This window comes from Equus quagga, chromosome 12 (assembly GCF_021613505.1).
Source record: "Equus quagga isolate Etosha38 chromosome 12, UCLA_HA_Equagga_1.0, whole genome shotgun sequence".
In the NCBI taxonomy this organism is placed as follows: domain Eukaryota; kingdom Metazoa; phylum Chordata; class Mammalia; order Perissodactyla; family Equidae; genus Equus; species Equus quagga.
The window spans coordinates 76,775,223-76,799,542 of NC_060278.1; the positions used below are offsets into that span (position 1 = coordinate 76,775,223).

Consider the following 24,320-nt stretch of genomic DNA (forward strand, 5'->3'; position numbering starts at 1 on the left):
GATCTTGGGAACACAAAACCTTGGAGCACAGAAAACATGGCCAAAATCTCAACAAGCCTGAAAGCCTATCTTTGTTCCATCTGCTTCTCTAGGAAGACTGAATGATAGGCTTGTATATCCATTTTGGTTAAAGATCTGGGCATCCCAGAGCTGACCCTGAAGAACACAGACCAAGCATACAGGGACCTTGATCAAAAAGGCTATAGACTGAATGGCTTATCAGTAAGGGCAAGTGCTGGAAGAAACACACTTTGCCACCGGAAGGAATACGCCCTTACATGCCAAGGCCTTGTGCAGGCTGGATCAGAGGTTTTACTTATGCATGTACAATGTGGTCTACAGCTTCCCTTGCCCTGGGAGATCCTTAATGAGAAACTCTACCTTTTGAAAAAGCAGCCAGTTATTTCTGACTCTGATTTTACTGACTTATGCAGATGGATTTGTATTAGGTATCCTTCTTGAATTTCTCCTGGAGGTTCACAGGGCAAAGTATGAGGCCCACGGGGTCAGGAAAAAAGACTGCTTAGGCTAGTAGGTTCTGCCCGCTAGTCACTGCACTTCACCTCTGAGTCATGCAAAAATGACCTCAAGTTTTCACTCTTCTTTCTATCTGTCTCCCTTTGCAGTAACTGCCATCAAGAGATCTGCTTCCCCAACTCTCGATTCTGGGATGGCCTTTTTTTTTTAAGATTTTATTTTTTTTCTGTTTCTCCCCAAAGCCCCCCAGTACAGAGTTGTATATTCTTCGTTGTGGGTCCTTCTAGTTGTGGCATGTGGGACGCTGCCTCAGCGTGGTTTGATGAGCAGTACCATGTCCGCGCCCAGGATTCGAACCAGTGAAACACTGGGCCGCCTGCAGTGGAGCGCGGGAACTTAACCACTTGGCCACGGGGCCAGCCCCCTGGGATGGCCTTTTGACTTTCTTTGGTCTATAGAATGCAGTGAAAGTGATGTTCTGACTGAGGCTCCAAGAGGTCTTACATGCTTCTGCTCTCTCTCAGAACTCTATCGAGCCGCCATATAAACAAGCCCAGGCTATCCTGCTGGAGAATGAGAAATGCATGTTTCATTCACCCTCATCACCCCAGCGAACAGTGAACCAACCATGAGATGTGTAAGTGGGACCATCTTAGACTAGCCAGTCCCGCATGGATGTGACTTGCCAGCTGATCAGCACCTGTCCGTAGATGCCTGAGCCAAGCCACAGAAACCAGAAGAAGCACCGAGCTGAGCCCAGTCCAAATGCCAACTCATAAAATCGGGAGCTAAAATGGTTGCCATTTTAAACCTCAAAGTTTTGGGATGGTTTGTTTTGCATGATAGATAATTGATGAAATCAGGAAACAAAAGCTTTCTGAAGAGTGTTTTCCTCTATCTGTGGTGCTTTCTTTGCAGAGTGTACTGTTCTCCATCAAAAGAGTTCAGAGACTCTGAGAACTCTTTCTTGACCCCCAGGTGAAGAGAACAGTGGAGTGGATCTGGGTCAGAATGGGGTAGGAATTTCCCTGAAACATCATTGCTGGGAGTGAGGAGTGTTAGAAAGAAGGCAACGGGGAAGCAGGCCCAAGTGGAGGAAGCTGCAGATGTAGTATTAAGAGAGGAAACTAATTACTAGCCCAGATCAAGCCAAACCAGAGGCCAAGTGGTGAAATGTAGTGAAGGACCCTTGAAGGCACAGATCCAAAGACAGATTCTTACTGAGCACATGTTGCCCAAGGAATGCTTCTTGAGCATGCTCACATGCTGTCTCCTATAGCTATGCATTCTTCTTCCTCTAAACTAGTTAACTGTGTTTTTCAAGAACCTACACTTGGCAATAATTCTTTCCATTCTTCCTTCTAAGCCCACTGGTTTCTGTCCGTGTGTAGATAAAGCTTTTGAAGGCCAGGCTGAATCCACTTGCTCTGCGCAGGAAACTTCCCCATCAGAACATTCAGTGAAGCCAGTCAATAAAGTCTGTCTGCAAGATGACAGGATCAGCAGAAGGTACAAGTCTGTCTCCCCAATGAGACCAAAAACACGGACAGCTGCGGCCAGCCGGTTGGAAAGAAAGCTGCACTCAAAGAACTTCTGTGAGAGAGCACAGACATTGCCTGAGTGAGGCGTCCTTAAAATCCATTCATTACTTTGAGGTCGGAGCTCTGATTGTAATTTAAGAATAATTTACTAAATTATTCAGAACCCACCATAGGCAGAAGTGCGAAGTTCTTTTGGAGCACTTGGGTGGGTTCTGCTTCCGGCTCCCAACCCGGGGGGCCTGGGATCTTCCCACTGCTCAACTTCTCCAGTTAGGAAAGAAATTGCTCTGCAAAATAAGTTCACGCTCTGAATGCTACCTGTTCTGGAATGCCCAAGTCAAATTTCTATAAAGGCATTTTATGCAAAGTCAGGATGGCAGCGCCTCAATTTCCTGACTTGTAGAGTGGTTATCAATCAAGATCCTACTTAGAGAAAAAATGGTTTTGAGAATTAAGCAAGTTAAAGGATGAGAAAGCAAACAAAAAAGTCCAAAGCATTGTAAAAATACAAGATCATAGAGGATTTGCTCCCTTTTGGGAACGCGGTATTTTCTTCCAAAAGTGATGCACTAGTAGGGGAATTTCAAGAGCCTGGAAATAGGGTGGCCCCAACAATCCTTCAGATTGTGGAGTATTTCTGAATTTACTTGTTTCATCGTTGTTATGGCTGAGTCTGTTCTCCTTGTGGCATAAAAGCCCACCAGAATGCTGGATATCTTTTTTTTTTTTTAAAGATTGGCCCTGAGCTAACATTGGTTTCCAATCTTCTTTTCTTTTTTCTTTCTTCTTCCTCTCCCCAAAGGCCCCCAGTACATAGTTGTATATTCTAGTTGTAGGTCCTTCTGGTTGTCCTATGTGGGACGCCGCCTCGGCATGGCCTGATGATCGGTGCCATGTCCATGCCCAGGATCCCAACCGGTGAAACCCTGGGCTGCTGATGTGGAGCATGTGAACTTAACTACTTGGCCATTGGGCTGGTTCCCGAGGATGCTGGATATCTTAAGGCAAACCAAGAACTGCATCTGGTCTGCTCCACAACAAAAACTCGCATACTGACTTCATTTGAGTCTAGCAAACATTTTTTAAGCACACACTCTATGCCAGATATTACTCAGAGCTATTTGGGCTTGAAAGTCAGGGGCGGCTCTCAACGATCTTTCCTTTCTGGCTTAATGTAGGCTCCTACCAAAACTATTGGAATAAAAATGAGTCAGATAATGTCTCATCAGACTGTAGGCAAGAGAAGAGAGATGAAGCAGAACACAAGCACCAGCCAAGGTGTAGGGGGTGTCCCTCTTTTCTGACACCAGCTGACACTCCCTGCTACCAACCCCTTAGCGATGCCCACAACATGTGCAGTGGTGCCCACCCAGCTCTTCACAGGCTGTCTTCTTGGCATAAGTTTGATGGCAAATATAGGTTAGTGCCTCTGACAACTACAGAAATAAGAATTCGTTTTCTGAGGTTTTGCTAAAGCTCTCATAGTCATTGCTGGAACATCCCACAAAAGTCCATTCTCTTAGTAGATGCCCTATTTACAGTTACAGTTATAGATAAAATGAAAGCAACTCTTTGTTCATCCTCTGACTCTCAATTTTAAAGCCTAAGCCACCATAAATTAGGACTAACCTGCCCCCACAGATCTTATTAACAAGAATAGATCAGATGTGCTCTTTGTTACGTGTAGCTGTCAGTTGTTCTTGGCCAGGGTGGCCAAGGGTAGGGGGTGACCAGGAAAGCCTGGGTAAGTTCAATCTAATGATCCCTGCCTTTCATTTGTGTCATCAGTTTGAACTCTTTCCCCCCTAGACCTCTCACAGCAGATACTAATAAGTCGTCATATTGGACAGATCTTTCTTTTCACTGTCTTTCATTGCCTCTGCCTTTTTTCTTGTTCCATGGCAAAATGGGGCATGCAGAGGAGGGAAGCTGCAGCAACAGATTTATATGATTCAGAGCCTTTGAGAAGAGGGGATGGAGTTACACGACTCTCTCCTAATTATTTCTCCCTTGGGCTCCAATTATGTGTTAGGAACTTTTGGTCTCTCCCCAAATCTATCATCTTCAAATTCCCGTGGATTATAAAAACCAAAGGGCCTGATCCCGAAGCTTAACATTGTTTCCAGTGCCAGCAGAAGGCTTAAAGGATTAGATCACGAGGAGCCCAGAGAGGATCGTTTCTGTCTTAAGTGGGTAAATAACGGCCTCAAATTTGGCTGGGGATCTCTTGCTGGAAAATCTCTCTTTTCTCATCATTGTCTAAGGGACTACAGCATTATTATTTCTTATAATGACACCATGGCCTTTGGACAAAAGGCCAAGGCTTTGGGTATTCAAAATTATGTATGGCCACTTGATGTTAGCGTTTTGCAGGGTCCTTACTTTCTCACTCTCTTTGGATGTGTTCCTAGAAAATTTGGGAAAAGTTGGGCTACCTCTTCTCAACAGGCTTTCAATGCGGGAGTCATAGACATCTTCTGTGAAATGGTGCATATCCAGAACAAAGTCTTACGTGGAGAATATTAGCTTCTGTTTATCCAGTACTTGTCTAGGGCTAGGTGGTGTATTAAGGTGCTCTGGTCAGGACCCCAGTGTTAAGTACCTGGTATACTCAAAGGGTGGTTGAAGGGTGTTTCGTGAAGGGACCATTTTGGGAGACCAGCAGGCAGAGTTGCCCTGCCAGGAACACCAGGGAGTTTTCCCCTTTACCATTTGCTGGCCTGGAGGAGGTGGAGTTTTATAGCTAGTGAGGGTTCCAGGAGAGGGCCACCAGACAGGAGATTTGGCAACTGCCAAATCTTTTGGCCTTCCAATCTCCTGGATGTGCTTCCCATTGGCCTAGTCCAACCAGAAGCCAGAGGGCAAGGGAGCTAGGTGATATCGTCATTAGAGATTTCCTCTTGAGGCACAGAGCTGGGCTGAGACTGGATCTCATATTCATTTTATTGTTATCATCACTGTTTTACTGAGAAACAGAAAGGTTACATAACTAGCCTAGGGTCAGCCAGCTAGGGAGTGGTAAAACTGGAATTTCAGCACAGAGGATCTCTTTCTAGAGCCTGAACTCCTTGTTACTTTGCTATCCTGCCATTGGGGGGCTCTGGGCACAAAACTTTTAAAGAATCCCAGAGGCCCTCTAGGTCAGGGCTGTTCTGCTTATCACTCTTAGCAATTGTATGTTTATCTGCAGGACTACCAATCCTCGCAACAGACTTTATGTTCTAGGAGGTCGAGGAGCTTATGTTTATTTCATGCGAGGGCTGAATTTCCTAGCACAGAGCACACAGTAGGCACCCACTCAGCATTTTCTCTACTTGATGAACAAATTTATGGAGAATCTCCCACAGGCCAGGTTCTATGCCAGGTGCCGCCTTGCTCCTTTCTTTAGGGTGGCTCTCAGTAACCTACTTCTGCTGACTTGCCTCCAGGAATCATCTTTTCTTCAAGTTGAAGTCCCTCATCTCATTTCTTGAGCCTGAATGGGCAGGAGTTTGGTGGTTCAGGCACAGCTGTGAGGTGGCAGAATAAAGGGATCCAAGAGGCCCTGAGGTCTCTCCTGCCATCCTCTGCTCACCCCTCCTGCTGACCTTGGGCTGCCTGTTGCTCTCGGGGATGGATGGAGAAGCTCCTCCTCTTCCTGCCTCTAGAGCGGAGAGCATGGGGGCCTTCAGGAGAGGATTTCTGTGTTCAGTTTGCTGGTACCTTTGTTTTTTCCTTCTTCCTTCCTATGTTTCCCTTTCTCGACCTCAAATCTACAGCAGAAAAGTAATACTCTCTGGCTTTGGCTAGGATGTACTGGTGTTCCATTTTTTCAAACTGAAAAAATGCCGGCTTAGTAAGCACTTGGACTTCATTAACCAAGACTCGCAGAGGGTTGGTTTTACTTGAGGAAGGAAGCCACCCGGGCAGCAGTTTCCAGGGGCAGAATTATCTGCCACAGGACAGAATGCTTGGAAACACGGACACAGAATCACTCATTTCCATTGTCATCCTGGATTGGAAAAAGAAATCAGTAATGTGATTTCCTCTCCCACCTTAAGATCCAAGGAAATGTTGCACTTCCTTGACACATTCTGGATTATTGATGTTTTTCTAAGTATTCTCAGGAGGGAGAATATCTTGCCCTTTCTTTGGGGAGAAACACTTCAATTTCCAATGTAATCTAGTAGTGCTGAAAAGTGTGCATTTGTGTGTGTATGTGTGTGTTGAGAAGGTGAATCTTAAAATGTCATTTGGTCCATTTCCCTGTCTCTGGGCCACTTGACATCATTCAAGATAGGTCTCTTTTATTTGGAAAGAATAAAGTATTCTAAAGCTTTCTTTACAGCATGCATGATAAACTGGCTTTTTGAACCTGTATCTAAGAAACTTAATATGCTTAAAATCTAATTATTTTAACTCTAAAAAATAATTTTAATATACTTTTGTCTTATGAAATTTTCTGATACACACAAAGTAGAATGAATAGTACAATGAAATCTCATATACCCATTACCCAGATTCAATTACCAAGATTTTGCCAAATTTGCTTTATCTATTTCTTTTTTTGAATCTCTTTTTTAAAAAAATGTATTGTGGAATTATTCTGAGTCAAATCCCAGAAATATCACTTCATGTCTATATACTGCAGTATGCATCTATAAAAACTATGGCCATTGGCTTCCATAGCAATAAGGCCAATTAATAATCATTTAAAAAACAATGATAACAACCATTAAACTGTTGGATGACAATTATGCACCAGGCACTCTACATATTGTTTCAGGCAGGCCATGTTTGTGACAAGAGACTGAAGTCCATTAGAACTCGTTTTAAAAGCACGATTTGTGCACAAATATGTCCCTGAACCAAGGACAACAAGGTAGTTGTAGTCAGGTTGAACCCAAGGGAATAAAACTAGATAATGGAAAGCTGTTGGCATTAGGGGCTTCCCTGAGTTGCCATGTGTTTCTCTGACAAATCCGTAGCGAGAGAAATCCTTGGCCCCTTTACTTGAGTTCTATCTTATAAATTCCTGCGTGTAACCTACTCCTACGCAGCTGCCAGAGGGGCTCAGACCTCTGAGGGTATGCAGTCAGGCAGTCGTTATACCAACTTCCATCCGAAGCTTAATTTTTAACAAGACATTGCTAGCAACACAATTCTGAGACTTGCTGGTCTTGATGGTCAAGTTCTTTGTTTGTTTGTTTGTTTTTTGTTGTTTTTCTTTTGAGGAAGATTAGCCCTGAGCTAACATCCACTGCCAATCCTCCTCTTTTTGCTGAGGAAGACTGGCCCTGAGCTAACATCCATGCCCATCTTCCTCTACTTTATATGTGGGACGCCTGCCACAGCATGGCTTGCCAAGTAGTACCATGTCGGCACCCGGGATTCGAACTGGTGAACCCCGGGCTGCCAAAGCGTAACTTGCGAACTTAACCGCTGCCACCACCAGGCTGGCCCTGATGGTCAAGTTCTCAAGTTCTAGTTTTATGGGATTGGGGTCGCCCATCTCTATGTGTAGTTGTTTTCTTTCCAAGTCTCATCCCTCTGACACTGGAGGATTCCCAATAAAGGCGTTGGCAGCACAAATAGTGGAATACAAGGAACCCTTCATCTCTCCCGTTTGGGTGTGGATTCTTGAGGGATTGAGATGTGTACGCAGCTTGGAGTTGGAGGTGGGGATGGCTCCATGGGCAGAACTTACGACTTTAGGAGGACTTCATGAACAGAAAATGCCAGCTGCCATGCAGAATAGGTTCAGAGGGCTTCATCCTAACAGGGAGGGATGACTTTCATTCTCTCCACATAAATATCTTGCTACGTGTTCATTATGCTCAGATGGCAAACCAGTTTCTTCTACCTTTGTTGGTGGGCCAAACAGATGACTCAAATCCAAGTACCTCAAATGGACTAACTAGAGTTTCTATGTTCCATTTTCATTATTTTGGGGAAAAGATCCAGTTGGCTCAGGACAGACTTGGCAGCAGGTGTCCACGCTTTGTCCAATCAATGGTGGCTAGGAGAGAGGAGGTGGATAGAGCTGCACAGGTTGCCCCTGGAGTTGGGAGAACAGTACTCAGAGAAAGGATTCTCGGATGCGCAAGCATACCCGAAAGGTGTCGGTCATAACTAACTTAATCACCATGTATTCTACGTGGAAGATAACTTTATTCCCATTTTACAGAAAAGTTAGCTGAGGCTCAGGGAATTATATTGCCTAAGAATACATGTCTAGAGGATGTGAACCCAGCTCTACATGACTCCAAACCTCACATTCTTGCCAAACCCCAGTCTACATGGTTCTCATCCTAATGTTAATTTATTCATTCTGTAATTATTCCCTTAATTCTGTGGAGCTGAGCAGTTCCTTTTTATAACTTTCATCCTATTAGAAAAAGAGAGTGACTATTTCCATGTTGCAATGTGGGGGCCACAAAAATCACTTTAACCATTAGTTTCCAGCCCAAAGCTGAGGAATACGTCCTCCCATGGATGGACTCTCAAGAATGATAAAAGCCAGATTTTATCAGGGAGTCAGCAAACTTTTTCTATAAAGGACCAGGTGGTAAATATTTTAGACTTTGTAGGCCATATGTTCTCTGTTATAACTACTCAACAGTATCAGTTTAGCACGAAATCACTAAAGCAAAAAGCTACGTATTACAGAGACAATATGTAAATGAACGAGTGTGGTGTGTTCCAAGAAAACTTTCCTTTGGACACTGAAACTTGAATTTCACATAATCTTCATGTCACAAAATACTATTCTTCTTTTGATTTTTTAAAGCCATTTAAAAAATTAAAAACCATTCTTAGCTCTCAAACCATATAAAAATAGGTGGCAGGCTACATTTGGTCAGTGGCCCATAGTTTGCTGACCCGTGGTTTACCTTATTCTCATCCTAATATTTATTTATTCATTCAATAAACGTTCAGAAGACACCAGCTATATCTTAGGCATTGTGGCAGACACCGCGTGTATGATGGAAACAGATACAGACCTTGCTTTCATGGACCTGACCATTAGTGGGAAGACAGTATTAATCAAATAATCACACTAAAATTTTAAAAATTACAATAGTGATAAAGCCCACTAAAGAAAAGAAAAAGGAACTTTGAGTATGCATTACAAGGGTAGGTGATTTAATTTGGGGGGAGGGGTGGGAGAAAACTCCTCCATAGTAAAGTAATGCTCTCTAATCTCTCCCACAAGCACCACAGCCGAAATTAACATTGCTGACTGCCTCCCATCACGCTGAGCTTGTTAGCTCTGAAATGAGGGTCTGCTGTGGTTGTGTCTGGCCAGTCTTACCCACCTTTGCAGCTATGTGGATTTTCATTGAGAGGAGCCATCCTACATTTGTTCCCACTGTATTTTATCTCATTTCTAACAAGCTGTCTTTTTAATTTGCCCAAGATCATATTGAATTCTAGTCTGGCCCCTTGAGCCTTTAGGAACTCCATCTAGTTTCATTTTGCTTGCCGTTTTAATCCTTATTAATCTCCAAGTCCTTCAGCCAGGCGATTGATAAAGATATTCTACACCCAGAATAAAATTTCTTTCCCTCTTGGGTGCGTGGTTCTGCTGCAGTTTTAAGAATCTAAAGATTGTTTATTCCATTTTCTTTGCTCAGAAGACCAGCAAATACATCACTCAGTTGATGCTAGTACTGTGCTCGGCTTAACCAAATGGGTCAGAATATACCAGGATACAGTGCTAGGATGTAAGATTTACTCGTCTTCAAAGCATCTAGGTACTTGGTGCAGAATATGTCACTGAAATGACTGAAACTCGTTTAAACTCTAAACTCTCAGAGTCATAGTTGTAAATATTGGGCTTAGAGCCAGAAAACATAAGTTCAAATTTTAGCTCTGCAACTTAACAGCTAGGTGACTGTCAGCCCTTTTAGGTTTCAATTTCTTCAAATGGAACAGGTGGATAACAATGCTTCTCCTACAACATCATAGGCTCAAGGTCTACAGCAATATGTTTTCATTAATTGGGAGCATCTTGTAGCTTCTTTGATAACAAAACCTAGCGGAGGAATTTTTTGATGCTGAGGAAGATTCGCTCTGAGCTAATATCTGCTGTCAATCTTCCTCTTTTTTTTTTTTGCTTGAGGAAGATTAGCTCTGAGCTAACATCTGTGCTAGTCTTCCTCTATTTTGTATATGGGTTGCTACCATAGCTTGACTGACAAATGGAGTAGGTCTACACCCAGGATCCAAACCCACGAACCTGGGCCACTGAAGCAGAGCACATGGAACTCTAACTAGTAGGTCACAGGGCCCGCTCCTAGCAGAGGAATTTGATTAGTTGATTTGCATTTCCATGACTACTTGTAACATTCTGGGTGAAGACCCCAGAGAACATCAGTATAAAGAAGGCAATCAATTAAATTTAATTTGGTTATTGCACTGGTCACACAGTGTGGCAGTTTTTAAAAATGGCTGAAAACTCTTTGATATTCCTCCCATTGAGAGGTGGGGGTCTAATCCCCTCTTGTTGAATTTGGGTGGGTTTGTGTCTCACTTGTAAGCAAAAGAATGCAAAGAAGCAATGCTCCTGACTTCCGAGGCAACATCAGTTGCCCTGGGTTCTCAGGGAATACTCACTGTGGGGAAGCTGGAAGTTAGGCACCCTGTAAGAAAGCTGACAACTCTGAGATGACCAGGCTGGGGAACATATGTCAGTTCGCCAGTCATTGGCTCCAGCCGAGCCCAGCAGACAGCCTGCTCCAACTGCCAGCCATCCGAGTGAACCATCTTCCATGTCCTGCCCGATCAAGCCTTCAGATGACTTCAGCCCAGCCAACCTCTGATTGCACCTGCATGAGAAACTTCAAGAGCTCACTGCTCAGTTGGGCTGCTCCCAAATTTCTGACTCACAACCAAGAGCAAAACATTGAAGCTGCTATGTTTCTGGGTAACTTGTCATGTAGCAATACTGCCAGCAGTAATAACCAGAACCTACAGTCAGGATAGCAAGTGAATATTACGTAACCACACCAGCGTGGTTGGTGGAGATGCTGGTGCTGGTGGTGAAACAACACAGCTTTAAAATGTTAGATTTACACATATCGATTGTGACTTTATTTGTGTCACTAGGACAGAATCAAACAAGAAGCATAATGGAAGCTATGGGTTGAAGTCCAAGTTCCAGTTGCTTCCCATGCCCACTGGGGTGTTGGAGATAACATTTTAAGTGTGGCATTGACTCTTTTGGGCATATAATAACGATGACTGCTTAACGCTGTCAGGCAAGGTCTGGTTTTTACTTCTATACGTTATCTATGAAGTACAGACCACATCTGAACCTTAGCTACCACTTTAAAATGTGTACGTGTGCTTATGATCAAAAACTGAAAGAGGTGAGACAGGAGGAAGAGGAGTCCAGTTATAAATAGATCTGTCCAAACCCCACTTTTGTAAGACTATCTTAACCTGATTGACTTTGATTGGCAACATATAACAAAATCCAAGATTGAACTTTTTCAAAAGGATGTGAGAAGTAAGGTGGTGATGCATTACTTGAAATCTCTAAACTTTGAGAGGTCTCCGCAGGGGTCCTTAAGTGTTTCATTTGATTTTTAAGGAAGTATTTGATTGAAGTATGACATATATATAGAAAAGGACACTAAGCACAGCTTGGTGATTTTTTTACAACTGAGCACACCGGGGAGCAAGAGCCCAGGTCTGGAAACAACCTTACCGGTTCTCCAGGAGCCTTCTTGTCCCCTCCTCCAGTTCCACCCGACCTTCAAAGGTAACACCATTCTAGCTTCTACCACAATAGAGTAACTTGGCCTGTTTTTGAACTTTGTGTAAAAAGAATCGTATATCACATATTGTTTTGTTCTGGCTTCCTTTGCTCAATGTTATGTTTGTGAAGTTCATACATGTGGTCAGATGTAATTGAAATCTGTTCGTTCTCATTGCAGTATATAGTATTCTATTGTGCCAATATACCATGATTTATTTACCCATTCTTCTATTGATGGTCTCCATGGATGTCTACTATTTCATTCAGCCTTATGAAGAATTTGCAGCTTTAGTTGGAATCAGCCCACTGAAGATCTTAAGTATCCAATGTGGTAGCTTTTTTGGAATACGGGCTCACTGGGATCTTACTATCGATCTCCCACTATGGACACTGTCTGAATGGCAACCATTGTCTTTGATGAATTTTTTAATGGCAAAAAAAAAAAAAAAAATGCGGAGTAGGCTTATCTCTACCATGTTAATGACCCTGAGTGAGTGGCTAAAGTTCTCTGGGCCTCAGTATCCATTGGGATACAGCTCTGAAAATGTCAGTGGTTCTTGTTGAGGGTAAGTTTATGACAGGGAAAACACTGAGCCGAGGAAATCATTGCGCTCATGAGGTTTAACAGGAACAACCAAATCAAATTTCTGAATTACATGGTTTGCAGTTTTTGTGGGCTTGTGAAGGATAAGTTCGTGTGAGCTTCAGAAGCCATGCCATGAAGCAACTCTCTTTATGTGAAAATATCAAGTGACAATAGATGCATATTAGGACATAGAATCCATGCAATTCACACCTGTTTGAAAAAAGCAAGCTTACTACCACTTTCCAACAGCAATGATGACTGCAATAAACAGGAGGTCTTCCAGCATGAAGAAGGGTTTGGGGCAGGAACAGCCTGTGACATGTGGCTACAGTATGGACCCCCATCTGACTAGTTGACTTTTCCTCTGTATAAAACTTGGGGAATTTGTGTTAAACCTAAAGATTCTCTTCACACGATTCTTTGCGTAGACTCCTCACACACACCTTTGTGTGGTACTATTTTAGGTTGAATTCTACTTTAGCAACCTCTGATTAATCCAGCATCAACCCTATGTGTTGCCCCAAGGTGAATTCATTCTTTCAGGAAGTAGTTTCTTCAAACCTAGACATTGCTTCTTGCTTGGGTCATTTTGTGATTTGTGGGGGCAATGTTGTATTAATTGGGCTAACATAAACTGCTGTAAGAAATAATCCCTCAAATATCATGTTTCGACATAAGAGACATTTATTTCTTGCTCACATGAGTGTCTAATGCTGGTGTTCCTGGTCAGAGGGTGGGCCTTCCAGACGACATCCAGTAGTTCACTTTCCTTCCATTTTGTGTTTCTGCCTCCCCAGAGCCTCAGAGTTCTCTGCAATTTAGATGGCAAGCAAAGAAAGAGAAAACAGAGAAGATATTTTGGTCTGGAAAGGAAAGGACACACATCACTTCCACTCACTGGTGGGAACTAATCATATGACCCTGCTTAAATGCAAGAGATTCTGGGAAATGTAGTCTCTTGTGGGACAGCTGCTGTCCAGTTAAGCACCATATCACAGAATAAGGAGCACAAATTTTGGTGGAGAGCTAGCTGTCTGTTCTACAGAAAGTGTGGGATGTTACATTTTACCTTATTTTACAAAAACCAATTATAATAACAGCTACCACTTGGGTTTTAAATAAAGTATGTGAATGTAACACTTCAAAATTGAGTGTGCAAAAAATAACAATTTTATTTCCTGTAACTCGAAATGATTTGCATTTTGAAGTTCTATCCCTCTATTACAGCAGGATCATTTAATTTGGGGGGGGCGGTCCTCTAAGGTACTCCATTCCCAGAACTTATGCCAGGGTTCTAGAATGAATTTCTGATATGTTGGGGGGCAGGGCAGGAATCTTGTCATTGATTCATCTGTCAACATAGGTCCCCGTGAGATGTCCACTATAGCAGAAGAGGTGCCCTTTCGTTTTAATGATTTTGTCCTGCTATTCTCAGGACATGGGAATTTTTCCACATCTCCCAACAAATGAATCCCCTAGCAAAGAAGTTCTGAGGGAGTAGGGTGCTGTTTCCCATTGCTCTGAGATCCCAGATCCCTCTCAAACATCTCTCTCCTAATCCTAACACCAAATAGAGTTTAGCATCTTAACAAGAGAAATCCTTCTTCTTTCAAGTTTCTGGTCAAGAAGTTTTGTCTAAAACCAAGTCCTTCCCTTTTTCTGAAGTTTAGGCTGTTCCTCAAACATGCAAAATATATTACTGCCTCCAGACCTTTGCACTTTTCATCAGTAATGGATCCCCAGCACTTAAAAACAGTACTCGGGGCATTGTCATCACTCAATAAATATTTGGGGAATGAATTACCTTTGAGACAGATGACATTATCCTCATTTTACAGAAATGAATACTGTGACTCAGAAAGCCTAAGAAACCTGCAAAATGTTCTAAAACTGGTAAATGAGAGGGCCAGAATTTTAACCCAGGCAGTCAGTCTGCATTCATATTTATTTTAAAAATATGATATAAATAGTCTGCCTTTTCCCGATTCACCTGTAGTGCATTAGAGAGAGCCCTGGGACTAGGAATATGAAAACTCCCTGTCTTACTATATTTGTGACTTTGGGCAAATTACTTAACCTCGCTATGTCTCGGTTTCCTCATCTGTGGAGTAGAAATAATGATACTTCCTGCATGGGTGACTGGGAGATTTAGAGAGTGATGAGTTGAGCACTGAGAAGGTAGGTAATTATGTCAATTATCTGTGGTTGCAGCAATACACAACAGTGTAACAGATAACCACACAACCACAGTGGCATACAACAATAAATTGATTGCTCACACATCTGAGGTTCAGCTGGGCAGCTCTGCTGATCTTGACTAGACTCATTTATCTATCTAGGGTTAGGCTGGCTGTCAGCTGATCTAGGCAGGCCTTGGCTGGAATGACTGAGTGATTCACCTCTGTTCCATTTATGTCTCATCCTCTGGCAGGTTAGCCTGAAAATGTTGTCATGGTGATAACAGAGGCATAAGAGAGCCATGGAAATACATAAATTCTCTGAAGTCAAGGCTCAGAAGCAGCACATCATCACTTCCACTGCATTCTGTTAACTGAAGCAAGTCACACAGCCCAGCCCAGCCCAGATTAAAGGACCGGGGGAAGTGACACTGTCACTTTAGTAGAAGGAATTGAAAAGTCATATGGCAAGGAGCATGGATATAGAGAGGGAAATTAATTGGGCCATTAGCATGCTCAGTCTTCCACAGTAATCAATAAACTTTAGTTCAATGTGAGATGCATTTGGGCATATTAAAACCTCGAATCCACTTAACAATCCCTCTGGAATCAATTTCACCAACTTATTTTAGCCTTTTCCTCTTCTGTCCCATAGGAGAAATCTCTAGCTACCCTCTGGAAAGGGAAAAGGTGGATGGATACCTCTCAGTGGAGAAAGGCCTTCTTTCTAACTGGAGACAGTCCCTTACTGCCCATATGTCCACAATGGGTAGATTACCAAAGTCTGTCTCACCCACCCTTTTCTCCCAGTCAAAGGAAAGTCACTCTCTTGTCTCTAAGTAAGGTTTAACCATTTCTGTATTCAGAGGGACAGGCAAAAATTCCGTCATCATAGTGATCTAGGCCACTATTGACCTCCTTCTTGTGTATACAAGTGGCACAGTCTCAGTGCAGTGGGCACACTCTTGATGTTCTAACAGACCTTGCTCACTTCCTGACCTTTCTCCATTGTGCTGGCTCTGAAGATGAGTATGGGGTTAGGTGAGCCCTGAAGTCATGCTGTGATGGGAAAGGCAGTGAGGGACTTCTACTCTGGACTCCTGTTTGTTCTCTCCCAGAATATCTGAAATAAAACATCCCTCACATTACAAGGCTGATTTCCTTCTGAAATCCCCATCTGGTCTCTCTGTAGTATTCGTAATCCTTCTAGTAATATAATTAGGACTTTTTTCTAGGAAACAAATTGCTCTGGCCCTATTTGCTAAAAGAGCATTTGCCTTCTACCTGTTCTGGGTTTCATTATGAAGTATTTCTTACACTAACTTGATTTTCCTAATAGCCTTGAGCTTGGTAGGTAAGCGGTCTTGGTTTATAGCCCACCCCCAAATCCCTTTCCATAACAACAAGACTTCAGTAGGGGCATCTTCCTGTTTAAAACTTAACCACATCTTTTCTTCTTTGTATACTCCACCGTGTAATTTATGAAGAAGTGTCTTTATGGGCATGCTTTGTTGACTTAATATGTAACGAGCAATTTCCCTTCCATTAAGTTGACATCTAAAATGTTATTTTTATTCCTAACAAAACATCCCATTGTACACATGGACAGAAATTTGTTTAACGCAGCCTTTGTGTTGAGCATCTAGATGTTTTCTGGTTCTGTAAACAAAAGAGAAAGTGCTAGGTGTCATATTTCCACAACAGATTCTTACAGATGAACTACTGTAACTGCTTTAGATAATTCCGCCGTCCAGGTGGCAGAGTTTAAAAGCTCTTATAACAGACACCTGGTTATTATCCCAGAGCCTCAATTCATCCTAACCACGCTAGGCTATAATCCTCTACACAGGGAGTCTTGAAAACCTACATCCCCGTGAAGAGAAGGGTGGGAGCTCTCTAGCCCATTTCTGTTGATCAGGATTTTCAACAATTGTACCTTGTTTGGCCCCTTCAATGGTGTTATGAAGAAGGTGAGACAGATGTTGCTATCCCTGTCTTTAAGAAGGGGCTTCTGAAAAGATAAGGACTTGGTCCAGGTCACAGTCCTACAAAGTGGTGGGATCTGTCCTCAAGCTCAGGTTTTCTGATTCCCAGGGTGGGATTTTCCACTGCAGTATGTTACAGGAACTGATTTTACTAACAATCATCATCATAGGTAACCTTTATTGGGAGTTGATTATATGTAGACTGTGTTCTCAATGCTTTACATGTCTTAATTCATTCAATGTTCCAAATAATGTGGTAGATGTTGTTGTTATTGTTATAATTATTATTATTATCATCCCCATTTTACTGATGTGACAAATTGAGAAAGATTAAATGATTTGCCAAAGTCACATGGCTGGTGATTAAGAGTGCTACAATTTGAACTCAGTTAAGAGCCCAAGCTCTTAACTCCTGTGATTCATGGATCAATATTGTCTGATCTACATAGCTTAAGGTAACCACAAAGTCAACCTGGAACCTCACTTCTTGATAGCGTTACCATATTAAATCTTGGTAAATTCATCATCTTCTCTTTCTTTTTTTTTTCATAATTATCCTGCATGCACACACACCTACACAATTGGAATGATACTCCACTTATCTCCAGATTACAATGCAAAGAACGTTCTTATGATGAAAACAAAGTAATCCTGCTTGGTAATCCTTCTCTCCTCCTACAAACCCCTTCTGCGCCAGATCTCCTCTGTCTCACTGTCTTCAGCCATAAATGATAAATTAGATTCTTATCTGGATTTTATTTCTACTTCTTTAAAACAATACTTATTGTTTTCTTTTGATTGCAAGCATAGCATATATTTACTGAAAAAAATAGGGAAAACAGAAAAGTATGAGAAATAACGTAAAACCACCCATAATCTCTCTGGTCTGTAGAGACAACCACTGGTAATATTTTTGCTATCTTCTTCTGCCTATCCCTACAAGCAGATCACACCACAGTGCCATTTTGTGCTGGCTTTTTTCACTTAATGTATCATGAACATTCCCATGTTTTATTAGCTACAGTGTGACTTCCAACTACATAATATCCCCTTGTGCTAATTAATATAGTAATTTAATTAATACACTTAGATAAGCATCCTTTGAGCACATGTGGGTTCCACTCCTGATGATCTTTTTTGGAAACGATTCCTAGAAGTGGTATTGCTGGATCTAAAGTGTATGTTTTTACGTTCTTGGTAACAGTTGTCAAATTCTTCTCTAGAAATACGTACCAGTTGGCACTTTCATGAGGGCTGAGTGCCTGAGCCCTTTTTGAGCCTGCCTGTACAAGGACCCCAGCTGCTTTGTACTTTCCTAATCTACATCTGGCTGTTCCAAGCCATGTGGATGACATATGTACTCGCTGCGGGACCACTTACACCCAAGTCCCACAGGCAAGTAGATTCATCTCTGCTCACTCTGAGGTTGACTGAGCCCGTTTCACAGTGACCAAAGGAGACCTACCCATTAGGAAATGATCTCTTTCCTACAGGCTCAGGGAGGCAGACCCTCTTTTCTTCCAGCCACCTGGCATCCTATTTTGGAAGAGGCCAGATGAGGCTACCCTCTCTGATTCTATCATTGCCACCCAGCCAGCCTTTGATTTTTGTAAGGACACACTTCTCCCGATTCAGCTTTTCAACAAGTTCAGAAATACCTATGTAATTAGTTCTTCTTAGAACCTGTATCACAAAAACTCTGATAAAATGAAAGCTGGCAGTAAAGATTTCAAGGTAAATGAAATCCCTGTCTTAAATTGTGTCTGTTCACGGAAATACTTATTGATATGCTAGATGTTAGATGGTAAGACACAATGCCTGCCTTCAAGAGGTCACAGTCTGGAAAAAGAGGCAGATAACTAGACCAGTACAGAGAGTAACTGAGGCATATGCAATTAGCAGAATGTTACACAGAACTTTTTCCATTGTTTTTGAATGATAGACAGTAAGAAGTAAATACTACACAGAAACTAAAGAGCTACCAGAGACATCTCAGAGGGAAGAGCACCAGTTTTGCTCCTCCAATCATCTCATGATCATTTGCCTACTGTCAGCTGATATAAAAGGAGTTAGTGGAATTGGAGACTTTGGGATTGAATTTCCAGGTGGAAAGGTACTCCTTCCTGTAGGACATGGGAAGGGGATGTTCTTCCTTCCTCCTAGCCAGGTGAGAAGGGCTCGCAAGACTGGTTACCTGGGAGAAAGAGGGACTCACTTTCTGTGCCTGACTGCTCTGTGCTTTTGCTGTTCTGCTCATTGGACATTTTGAGCAGGCTAAAGTAACTGGTGAGAGATGACACAGGGTGTAGAGCAGGCCCACCTCCACTTTGGGCACAGGGAAGTTTCTTGAGTTTCTGGATGGGCCAGTTGCACAATGGAGGCCTGATCTGAAGCCATCTTTCCATTATCCCAAGATGTAGAGAGACAGAGGGACAACAGCAGGAGGAGGCTGTGAAGAATATCCTGGAGAGCCGGAGATGGAGAGATGGAGGGGTATCTGATGAGGTCCCACTGGAGCGCAGAACTTCTTCCTTCCAGGGAACTACGTCCTTGGAAATATCTTCACAAGCACCCCACTAGGAAGTCAACATTCGGACATCAGGGCAGGATCACAGCAGCACCAGTTACGATATCCTCCCTGCTCCTACTTCCCTGGGTGTCTGGATCATTGGCTATACTCTCAGCCATTCTAAGTGACTGAGCAAGAATGACTCACCTGAACTATACATTTCTATGTCTTGTCCAAAGCTGTGGCCAAAGACATCGTCCACTCTGCAAATATCTAGACAATAGAAGAGTTTGATTCTTGGGAAGAATTTGCCTCAAGAGACGAAACTGGCGTCAAGTCATAAATCCAACATGCTTTCCCTTTTATTTTAACTGCCAATATCCTCAGGACCAAGTCCTTGCCCAGTAGTGGCAATTAGCCCATCTCCTGCATCTAGGTACATCACCCTTTGCTCTCTTTAAGTGGCTTCTGCCCTTCTAATTGTGCTATTTGACAATGTGTTTCATTTTGCAAATAGTCTTAGGCCACTTTCTAAGTTTTGAGGCAAACTTGAGTTGTGTGTGTATCCCAGTGTGAGACGTGAGGAGTCACACAGTGACTGTGGTCCTTAAATCTAGACCAAAGGGGATCTGCTGTCCAAATAAACAAATGACTATAGCTGAAAGCAGAGTGTAACCATGACTCTAACTGGTGGATTTGCGGAGCAAGCATAGTTCCTGTTTTTTTTTAAGAAATCAGCCACAGTATACTCTTACATATATGTTTATGTTCTCAGGTCTCTGTAGTTAGAAAAAGCCCTAATTTGTTGTGTTTGTTTTTAGCTTTAACCAGAAAACATTACCACCTGAAGCCAGTCAGGGAATATTAGTAAAAATATTTATTTCTGTGATTCTTTTAAATAATCAAAGCCAATATATTTGAAAGTACAAGAGCAATAAAATATTTTCCAAATTTCTTATGGGGCACTGTTTGCTTACTGACTCTCTGGGCACCTGCTCTGGGCCTGATCCTGAGGATACAAGAGGGACCACAATGGATGTGGGTTTGCTTTCACAGAGCTGTGTGTCCGGCAAGGCTGTTTGTAGTACAGATGGTTGTTCCTGTTACTGTTAACTCATTAACCATAATAACTTTGTTTGGTCTCAATAATTTTGTAACAAATTACCACGAAATGTAGCAGCTTAAAACAGCCACTTAATTTTTACTCATAATTTTGTGGATCGGAAATTTGGGAAGGGCTCTCTTGATGTCTCTCATATAGTTGAAGTCAAATATCAGTGGGGCTAGAGTCAACTGATGGCTTGACTGGCTCAGATGTCCACAGTGGCTCACGTGGCTCACAGTGTGTACTGGCTGTCAGCTGGGAGCTCACCTAGGCTGCTGATCGGAGGACCTGCGCATGGCCTTCCCAACATGGTGGTCTCAGTCTAGTTGTATTTCTTTTTTTTTTTTTTAGTAAAGATTTTATTTTTTCCTTTTTCTCCCCAAAGCCCCCCAGTACATAGTTGTATATTCTTCATTGTGGGTCCTTCTAGTTGTGGCATGTGGGACGCTGCCTCAGTGTGGTTTGGTGAGCAGTGCCATGTCCACGCCCAGGATTCGAACCAACGAAACACTGGGCCGCCTGCAGCGGAGCGCGCGAACTTAACCACTTGGCCACGGGGCTAGCCCCAGTGTAGTTGTATTTCTGATGTGGTAACTGGCTTCCCCAGGACAAGCACCCCAAGAGAAGCAGCAGAAGCTGCATGGGCCTTCTGCATGGCCTTTGTGTTCTCTGACCCAGCTTTGGAAACAGTGTCACTTCTGCTGCATTCTACTGATTACAATCAAGTCATCAAGACTAGCTCAGATGCCTGTGAAGGGGACGTAGAACTTACCTTTTGATGGGAGGAGTCCCAAAGAATTTGAAGTCATGTTTTAAAACCACCATAACCATTATCTGGAAGAGAGATTTTTCATGCAGTGTCTCGTCTCACAAGATTTATGCATCTCTTTAGGGAACCTATGGCAGACGATACTTAAACATGAGGGGAATTTGAATCTACACAAACAAAGCTGCCTCTGCTCTCTTTCCCTCTACAGTTTCTGAAAAGCTAATTGAGGCAACGTTTTCCCCAATTATTCCATTTAATATCAGTCTTCTTAATAACTATTTTGGGACAAAAACCTAAGCTGTCGCAACCAGGACTGGCACTGTTATCTGAGGCATGTTGGAAAAGGGGGAATTTGGCTCCGCTGAAACAAGAGCTTCCCTCTTTGGGCTTGCCAGTACAAAAGCTTGTGGGCATATTTACTCTTTGTCCCAGTGCAGAGTTCAGAGAACTGAAGGTTATTAAGAACAGCAGGTGTCACATACATGTCGTATCACAGAAACCCCCCCTGAGGTCGAGTCCCTGAGTCATTAATCTATTTCTGCCTGTAAGCTTTCTGGGTTTCTTAAGTGTACACTTCCTCACTGCCCCCTGGCCCCCTCCACTTTGGAAGGAATTTTACTGAGAAACGATGTGTCTCTGACACAGTTTTGAGGATGCTGGTTTCTCCTTTCCAAGATCTTTAAGAAAACCTTTTAAACTAACATAACCTTTAGAACTAGTTGGGGGTGTAGATATTATTATATCGCTTTTGTCATGGCCTCACTGAGCAAGAAGCCTCTTGAGACTTCTCTCTCCTCCTCAAATTGTCCAGAATTCTAGTGCAGATGGGTAACTAGCTCAGGTCAAAGGAGTCAGTCCTATTTCCCATCGCCAGGCAGAGAGGGGACTGGAGGTCCGGAACAATCTAAAGCTTTTGCTTTTCTGGCCCATGGTGTGGCGGCTGAACACAGGTCTCACACAAGCCCCGTGCACGCCTGCCCGCTGCTGTAGGATGCTGGGCTGAAGCTTTTAGGCGTTAGCACTGTGCATCAGCTTAGTTGCCAAAAGTCACCTTTGTTTGGTGTTTAAAGCAGGTAGTTTTTAACCCTTAGACCAGGACCCTCAGAAGAAATACATTTTACAACACGATCCAGGACACACATGCAAACAAAAAACTTCATGAAATGATGTTACCCCTACGATATGCAACGCATTCTGACATTTTAAAGTCTATCCTTCCTTTTTTAAACGCTGATCGTGAACTGCTAAATTGATATCATGACCCACTGTGCTAGTCTGCTCAGGCGGCCATGACAGAATACCAGACTGGGTGCGTAAAACACAGAAGTTGACTTTCTCACAGTTCAGGAGACTGGAAGTCCAAGCCCAAGGTGCTGGCCCATTCAGTTCCTCAGGGAGGGCTCTCTTCCTGGCTTGCAGATGGCCATCTTCTCATTGTGTCCTCACAGCTTCCTTGATCTTTCACGATTTACAAACCACGCTGCAGCTTCCTCTTCACGTTTGCTGCAATCCCCTTTCTTGCACACGTCTGTGTGGCTTGCTTGCTCGTGTCCCTCAGGTCTTGGCTTGAATACCTGTGCTGCCTTCCTCAGCCATCTTATATAAAATAGCCAGACATCCCCCAGCTCCAGCTTTCGTGTCCTCCTTATTACGCTTCATGAATGAGTGGAGAGATCCTCGAGCATTGAGGTGAGTAATAAAGATAAGTTGGAAATGACAGCTCCTCTTTCAAAAAAATTTTTTCCTCCCTAGGGTGTCCATAGCACCAAACAAAACAGATTCCGTTTTAGAGGATATTCTTGGTCCCTTCCACATAGCAGGCAACAACAAATAACGAAATGTTTTTTCAAGGCCAAATGAAGAAATGAAGCAATTAGTCCTGAGATTCTGCCTCCTAACTAGATGGCATAGATGGTGGTACAGAAGGCGTTGCCCTGCTTTGCTAATCCAGTGGACTCAGTGAACGCTCTGATGGCCTGTGGTTGTTTCATTTGGAGTAGGCTCAGCAGCTTGTCACTTGTGACCATGGCTACTGGCCATAAACTAGTCTTGGCTTCAGACTGGGCATAGCTTGGCCTGTGCCTCAGAACCTTTATGACTGTGCTAAAATAGGGCGAGGCAGAGAACACTTCTAAAACAACAGAAAGGGCAGAGCACAGAAAATAACCTTGGCTAACATTTACTGAATACTTAGAATATGCCAGAGACCATGCTGTGGCCCTCATATAGCTTTCTCTTTTAGTCCTCACCACGGCTCCAGGAGGAGCATGCCATCTCTATGTTAAAGACGAGACAACTGAGGGGGTAGCACATCCTGAGGAATTTGCTAGAAGAATTAGAATTGTCCTTTTTGCAGAGCATTTCCTCCGTGCTCTTACGGCAGTCTTGCGATGCTCTGCGGCATGCCAGGAGCATGTGCCTTCATCCCTGATTAAAGGTAAGGGAGCTAAAGATGGGAGGCCAAGTAGTTCCCAAGGTTAGAGACTGGGCTGAGACTGGGCACCATATCACATGAGTCCAAATATCTCCTTCTCTGCCCACATACGACACCTGAAGCACTACGTCACCAAGAAGGCAGAGTAACACTGCTGGCAATAATGTACAACCAACAAACAAATAAAACAGGCCACTGCCAACAGGCCCCAAATGTGAGGCATTCATTAGTTTGGAGAATTTTAAATGGCCCTGGGCTTTGAAGCCCCAAAACCAGGGTAAATGTTCCAATCAGCCAGTGGTGGGGTCACTTTAGGCAAGTTTGTTAATTTAAGAGGCACAGAGATCTGAACATTGTCAATTAGCGTTTACGTACTTCCGCTTCTCCCTATGCACAGCGAAGTTGGAGGCTGAGTAGCTAGAAGGATGCAGTGGGTCCCTGTATCGTCGACTCTTGTGGTGCCTACAAACAATTTCCCAGAATGCAACACAACCAGCTGTTGGCAAACCACATCCAAGGGGCCAAACCAGGCCACACCCATTCCTTTAGGGGCAGTCTCTGGCTGCCCTCCACCGCAAGCTGAGTTGTTATGATGGAGACCTCAGGGATCACAAAACTAGAAATCTTTGCTATTTTTAGAAAAAGTTTCCTGACCCATGCTTCAAACTTCCAAATGCCAGTCATAGTAGAAGGATGATGGCCACCTCTCTCCTCCGCCAAGGCCTTGTGCCCTCCCCAGTGTCTGCCCAGGGGTCATTGCACACCTACAGCTGTATCTAGAGGAAATAGCACCTCTACCCTTTGTGTCCTCTCAGCACCCAGACTATGCTGAAGGGAACCTGCTTGCTGAGGAGAAGCAATTCCTTGCCGAGTCACTACAGAGAAGAGAAGCCGGTGCAGGGTGAAGCAGTTCTTGCTCCCTTATTAGCCCCAAGTGCCAATGTGTTGCTCCAGCAGCAGCAACTCTGATTGTGGCCTGCCTCTCAGCCGGG

The 24,320-nt window shown here is 43.2% G+C and overlaps 1 long non-coding RNA gene across 1 annotated transcript; it reads right to left on the reverse strand.

Annotated features, from left to right (window-relative positions):
• Window positions 1-13,010: 13,010 nt before the first annotated feature.
• On the reverse strand, window positions 13,011-22,853 carry LOC124248986 (uncharacterized). The gene is made up of 2 exons (XR_006891213.1): window positions 22,235-22,853; window positions 13,011-13,160 (listed from the first exon to the last, which is right to left on the reverse strand). It is a non-coding gene; the product is annotated as an uncharacterized LOC124248986 (long non-coding RNA).
• Window positions 22,854-24,320: the final 1,467 nt, after the last annotated feature.